Below are 6,402 nucleotides of genomic sequence, written 5' to 3' on the forward strand. Positions count from 1 at the left end.
ATAGAGTACAGACGACTTCCATTGTTCGTTTCTTTTGTTTGAAAAGTGATATGGTACCTTTTCTTCTTTCTCCATAATAACAGAATTTAAGAAAGTAGCATGAAAGTGGTTTATTTTACTCATTATTATTTGTAGAAGAATTATATTTGGATTCTATTGTACAGAAGGGGAACGGTATTATTTCTGGATTCTATTGTGCAGTTTCGAACAAAAGGCTATTCTACTGGACTTCAAGATATAAATAATTTAGCTGTCTTATCAACGTGACACATTAGATGTCTATAGACCACGTTTCTAGACTTCGCTTTACTTTTTCTTTAAATTTAATAAAAAGATAACACACGACTTTTGTTGTAAGTAATTCTTTTAGATGTTTATGACACGAATGCATTCAGATGAGCTTTGCAATTACTCGTTATACGTGCATACCTTACTACAAAAAAGACAAAAGTTTCTTTTATAACGCGCGCGCGTGTGTGTATGTGTTTGGGTTTAGCGGATTTTTAAACAATTTTTCATTCATATAAACTGCTTTTAGCAGTGAGCACAATGTCCATCTTTAAAGTACTGCCTCACTGGAATATTAAGCCATAGGCATGTGACATGATACCCCACCCAGTTACATTATACTGACACCGGGCTGGCCAGTCCTAATAACGAGTCTCTTATGGCTGAGAATGCCGAGCGATGAATCTACTTGTAACCATTTTTCACGAGTCTGTGGTATGACGTGACCAGGGACCGAACCTACGGCCTCCCGCACTCGAAGCGGATGCTCTACCTACCTTGCTAGACAAAAGGTCCTATAAACTTAATCATTGTATGCAACCGAAAGAACAGTTAAAGACTTTCACCAAATTCGTTTTAAACATGCCCAGTCTAAAACTACGGGAAATTTTATACCTTAAACACATGGCGCTTTTTCTAGTTTCTCAATGTCCACCTGTATAATATAATACAGGCATAAGATACAGACACCAGAAACCATGAAACACCACATTAACAATAATAATGCTTTCTTTATCGGCTTGTACAGCGCTCCCAGTTCATGTTTAGAAACAACGTCATTGATCAGGATATGCGTGAATGTTTTAAGAAACATGGCGCTATTTAAAATTCTAAATTTTATCAAAACCTAGGTGGTAAATTTGATTAATGTTAGTTTAGTTTACTGGTCCGCGTTTCATGGAGAGTCTTAAGTTAGTCCTAGGACCTAGGACCAAAATTAGGATGGAATAGGATTGCAGTTAAGACCGTTTCAATTGGACTTTAAAAGACCGTGTTTTTAGTTTTTATCCTTTACGTGAGAGTGACACGAAAGAATTATTGCGATGATTTAATGTTTTTGACCTTTAATGTAAGAAAACATTTACAGTAATTAGGCGCATTTATTTCTGAAGATATCTATCACCCAGAAATGCGGTCAAATATAATGATACATGTATAACATCCGTAAAAGATAAAAAAAGAAATTAATACAAATTTGTTATGGTTTAAGTAAATACACGAAGACATCACAGCAGACCAAACATGCCCATCTTTAAGACGCACAGAAAAGATCAATCATTTCGCCTCTCATCGATTTTTTTTTTGTAAATCATGAAAGATGTACAAATGTATATCGGTAGATCTCTGAGAACCATATATCAATATATCAGCACCTGTCGACTTTTCCTAGATATGGATATACAGTCAAACCTGTTTGAGCAGCCAATTAATGGAGCAATACGATCAGATTTCTTAAGGCAGTTGGCTGCTTAAGACAAGTTCGTCTCAGAAATGCTGCACAGTAGAATTGTTTTGGCTTCATCACTAGACACCATAGACACAAAGAAGGTTAAGGGAAAGACTGTTGTATTCTGGAATAAAGGTTTCACTAGGAGGCGTGTATATTCTTTATATAGGTTGAATTAACCACTTCTGTAACAAACTCATTTCAAACATGTTTATAAGAGAAAAGAAAGAACATATATTCTATAAACTTTAATGTAGTAATAAAACAATGCTAGACTAGTTTAAAGTGTTCTAAAAAACAAACAAAATTAGGATTTTCAACATGCATGCATTTACAAAAAAAGTTTATCTTATTTCCCTTTTTTATGGCCCCGAAGGCGGGCATATTAAAATCGCACTATGCGTCCGTGCGTGCGTCCGTGTAAATTCTCTTCCGGGCTGTAACACTGCCATCCATAAAGGGATTTTAAAAAATAACTTGGCATACATGTTCGCCATAATAAGGCAACATGTCATGTGCAAGACCCAGACCCCTAGCTCTAAGGTCAAGGTCAAACTTAGAGGTCAAAGATTAACATGGTCTGTTTCTTGTCTGGTCCATAACTCTGCCATTTATCAAGGGATTTGAAAATAATTTGACACAATTGTTAACCATATTGAGAAGATGTGTCACACTAATGACCAGGGTCTCATAGGTCAAGGTGAAGGTCACAAAATAATTGTAGCATTCTTGGGTACGCTTCGGGGGCATTTGTCACCAATAGTGACAGCTCTTGTTTTTAATTATTTTATTCAACTAGTTTAATAAATTCAATATGAAAAGACACTGATGTAATATCATCTATGTAAAACACAGATATGCAAGACTCATCTGCTGACAAATTGTAAAAGAAAAACGCACTATTCAGCTAGCGGTTGCGAATCGTTTTCAATATCAAGGCAACCGTGTGACGTTGAAATTCGAACCTTTAATGACCTGTATATGAAAATCACATTGATTCAATAATCATATCAATTCGGTTAACTATCAAGAAAATGTGGTCTATGGATCAATAGGCCCATGCTTTTTGTAGGGCAATATGAAACAAGATTTGATCGGAAATTTAGCCAATATGACCTCCCCCATTCAGTGCAAGTACAAAACAAATGTATAAACAATATACAGGTTATATAACAGTAAACTAATACAAAAATAGTGTGATTAATCACAAGACATCGTCTTGAATATTGCGCACCAGATATGAGTCTGTGTTTTTGGTCCGAGTAACAGTTACATTTTAAATGTATTAAAATTAACAAGGCATAAAATATTATTACATTTGGAATGTTCATGACTTAAGACGAGATCGATACCCCCAGAAAATAGAAATAACGCCGGACCAACTTTGCTAAATAAATAAATATGTACTCCTGTGAAGAAAATCAAGATTCTGCCTGAAAATGATATTCATCTTTTAAAAGATCTGTGCGAAACTTGCGACAGCGCCGCACTGCAAATTATGCCCGGTCGTAGGCTAATGCAACAAGTTCAAGTTTCCTTCCAATATTGCGGCTTCCAGTAAAATGACGCGTCTTTTTGCCCCGAGACTCAGCGTCTGTATTAGTAACAGTTTTATATTACAAAATACTTAGCTTTTTTGTACTTGTCTTAATATAAACTTCGGTGCTACTTAAAAGGCAGATCTCCTTGAAAAATCACCAGTGCCCCTTAAAATTCAAAGAAGTGGTGTTATTGCAATGGCTGCAAATATCTGTAATTACGGATCCGTACTAAGAAGTTTATGTTCTGTTATTACAATTATGATATTTGTATCGAAGCTTATCCATAATTTCTAAATGAAAATTACATTCATTTTGGAAGGAAGAATGGGACCAAATTTCGTTCATTTTGGAAGGAAGAATGGGACCAGATTTCGTTCATTTTGGAAGGAAGAATGGGACCAAATTTCGGTCAAGAAACACTGCTATTCTAGACCTCTGGTATGGGAGAATGACAATCAACCATTTACATGAACATTTTTGTTTTAAATTCAAAACAAAAACGTTTTTGAAAAGTAATTGATCAGAGTTGTAACAGAGAAAAACACTGAACACAGAAATTCTCGGAAACCCATGTTTAATTTACCAAACTGCTAACAGTCTAGGGCTTTTTAAAGGTTTATATTTTACTCTCTATAGAGTAGGAGTGGTAGTAGGAACCTTTTGAATGTTATTTCTCATTTGTATCTAACAATTTTTCCCAAGTGTAAAACACTGGTCAATGATTTCTAAGATTTATTGATACAGTACTAGTATATGTGAAAGAAGAGAGGAGCAATATGTGTTTTTCAAAAATTCCACGCCTGTTAATTTGGACCTTCATTTTTATAGTTGAAGTACATTGGAATCTGACATCAAAACTAAACCTTCTAAAGTTTTCGCACAAATGATTTTTGTGACAATATTTGCAAAAATCATGTTAAATTCATAAAAATAATAAAACTGGTGAAATTGAAGAAGTAAAATATTCCGGTGGGGCTCGAATGGAGTGTGTGTGTGTGTGTGTGTGTGGGGGGGGGGGGGGGGGGGGGTGCGGATGTTTGCACTGGCCGGTATGTCTTCGACAACCGTTCGAAAAAAGTCAGTTTGGGAAGTTAGCAGATTGGCAAGACAAGTTGCTGCTTAATACAGGTAACTGCTAATGGAGATACGCATGTATTGTACATGTATTGTAAATTAAAGGACACATGTAAAGAGAACCCTGCAGAGAAACAATAATTGAACACGCCACACCAAATCATGATAAAATACCAAAGCGCAGTAAAGTGCTTTGCAGTTCAAAGTAAACCGAACTTTGACAAAAAATCCTGAAATTTCAGACTGACAGTAAGGCAAAGATATCAACCACTACTGGTATTGTATACAGTCCACTTTATTATACAGATGTACATAATTAAATAAAAATACACCTAATATACCAAAGTTAGTATCTCTAAGCTACATGTAAACGGAATACATCATGGCCAACATAACCTCTTTTCTTGTATAAACACATTTAGAGACATGTGTTTTCTAGTAACTAATTAAATTCTTGTTCAAGATCTAATTTACGAGCTTAATATATCACTTCATGCCGTCATTCAAAATACTGCAAATGAATAAAAAACAACACTATTTTAATCAACCGTTCCTGGACGTAAAGTCTTTTCACAAAGTTCATTACGTGTTTTTGTATTAATTTATTTCTCCATACGTATACTAAGGTTTTATGTAAGTATAACACAGGTTTTAATTTAATTATTATTTTTTTTTTTTGCAGAAATGAGAAATACATATTTATTTTGACTGTGTGCTCAATTCTGTTGAATCTAATATCGTGCAAAATTAGACTTAAATAAAAAAAATATGAAAGAAATAAAATACCAGGCGGACAAATATTCTACAAGAGCGTCGCCACTCAAACCGCAATTAAAATTAAGCCAAAAAGAGCGTATTTTCTTACTGAATTGATTAAACCAGTTAAATAAGGTAAAAACGTTAGCTTTTTGTGGTCCGTTTATTACGCTATGTTCAACATAACTGAGACTGAAAGATCTGTGAAGTACATATACTGGTATACAATCGAGCAGTTACGCAGGGAGGAAACAACTTTCATTTATAAAGAGTCTCTTTGAGTTAATTCATTGCGGTAGCAGGTTCTCAGCTTGCCAATGTATTTGCAGTTGCTCGCACAGAAAGCCAGGTAAAAATAGACCTCAGTGGGATTCGAAAGCTTCGGTCTTTTTCGTTGTTTTTAACTAAAATCTTATCGCAGTACCGACCCGTCGAGACGGACAGGAATAATAAAATGCAAGGCTCTGTCCACTAGCACCAGACCAGAAAGAAAATGCCCTATCCCTAGGTAAACTATAAGAACCATGGTCATAAATTGTAAAATGCACTAACCCATTTCAGGGGTAGGGTATAGCATGTACAGTGTGGCATGTTCTTTCTGGTCTGGTGCCAGTGGCCCTGCCGAGTTCAATAATTCGATATAGAAAGGCACACATATTAATAATGTTTTTATCACATGCTATTTTGTTTTTCTGAAGCATCGAAATTTACCTATTTTAGACAAAGTCACTTTGACCAACCTATTCTATACTTAAACGTCAGCGTCAGATACCAAATTTATGTAATGACTTCATTTCACCCTACGAAACATGTGATAAATAAATAAATAAATAATATAGATTCATTGTTCATTCTTGTTAATGTGTTTTATATCGAAATGCCGTGAAATGAATACAGTCTGCGGGCAACGTTATTGAATAACTTAAAGGTGCAAAGTTCAGTTCTGGGTTGTTGAAAAAAATATGAATAGAAAATATCAAAAGTAATGATCACACCACTTGCTCTCCAGCTCGGTATCATGTACAATGTACCTGTCATGCTGGATGACCACCGGGCCCTTTCATGTCCGATTTTGACAGCGACAGATGTTATTTAACACCCTAACTATCCGTAAACACAAAATACAACACCAAAAACAACATAGATAACAACATAAAATTAAGCGACAATCGTATGCAGAATAAAGCTATCAACAGGTATAGCGCGAAATGAATAGACATCATTTTGTAAAAAAAGACATCAGTCTTTAAATAAGTTGCTGTCAAATCCTGTCTAGAAAATGTCATTAAAGAAACA

Source organism: Mercenaria mercenaria, chromosome 7, assembly GCF_021730395.1.
Source record: "Mercenaria mercenaria strain notata chromosome 7, MADL_Memer_1, whole genome shotgun sequence".
Lineage (NCBI taxonomy): Eukaryota > Metazoa > Mollusca > Bivalvia > Venerida > Veneridae > Mercenaria > Mercenaria mercenaria.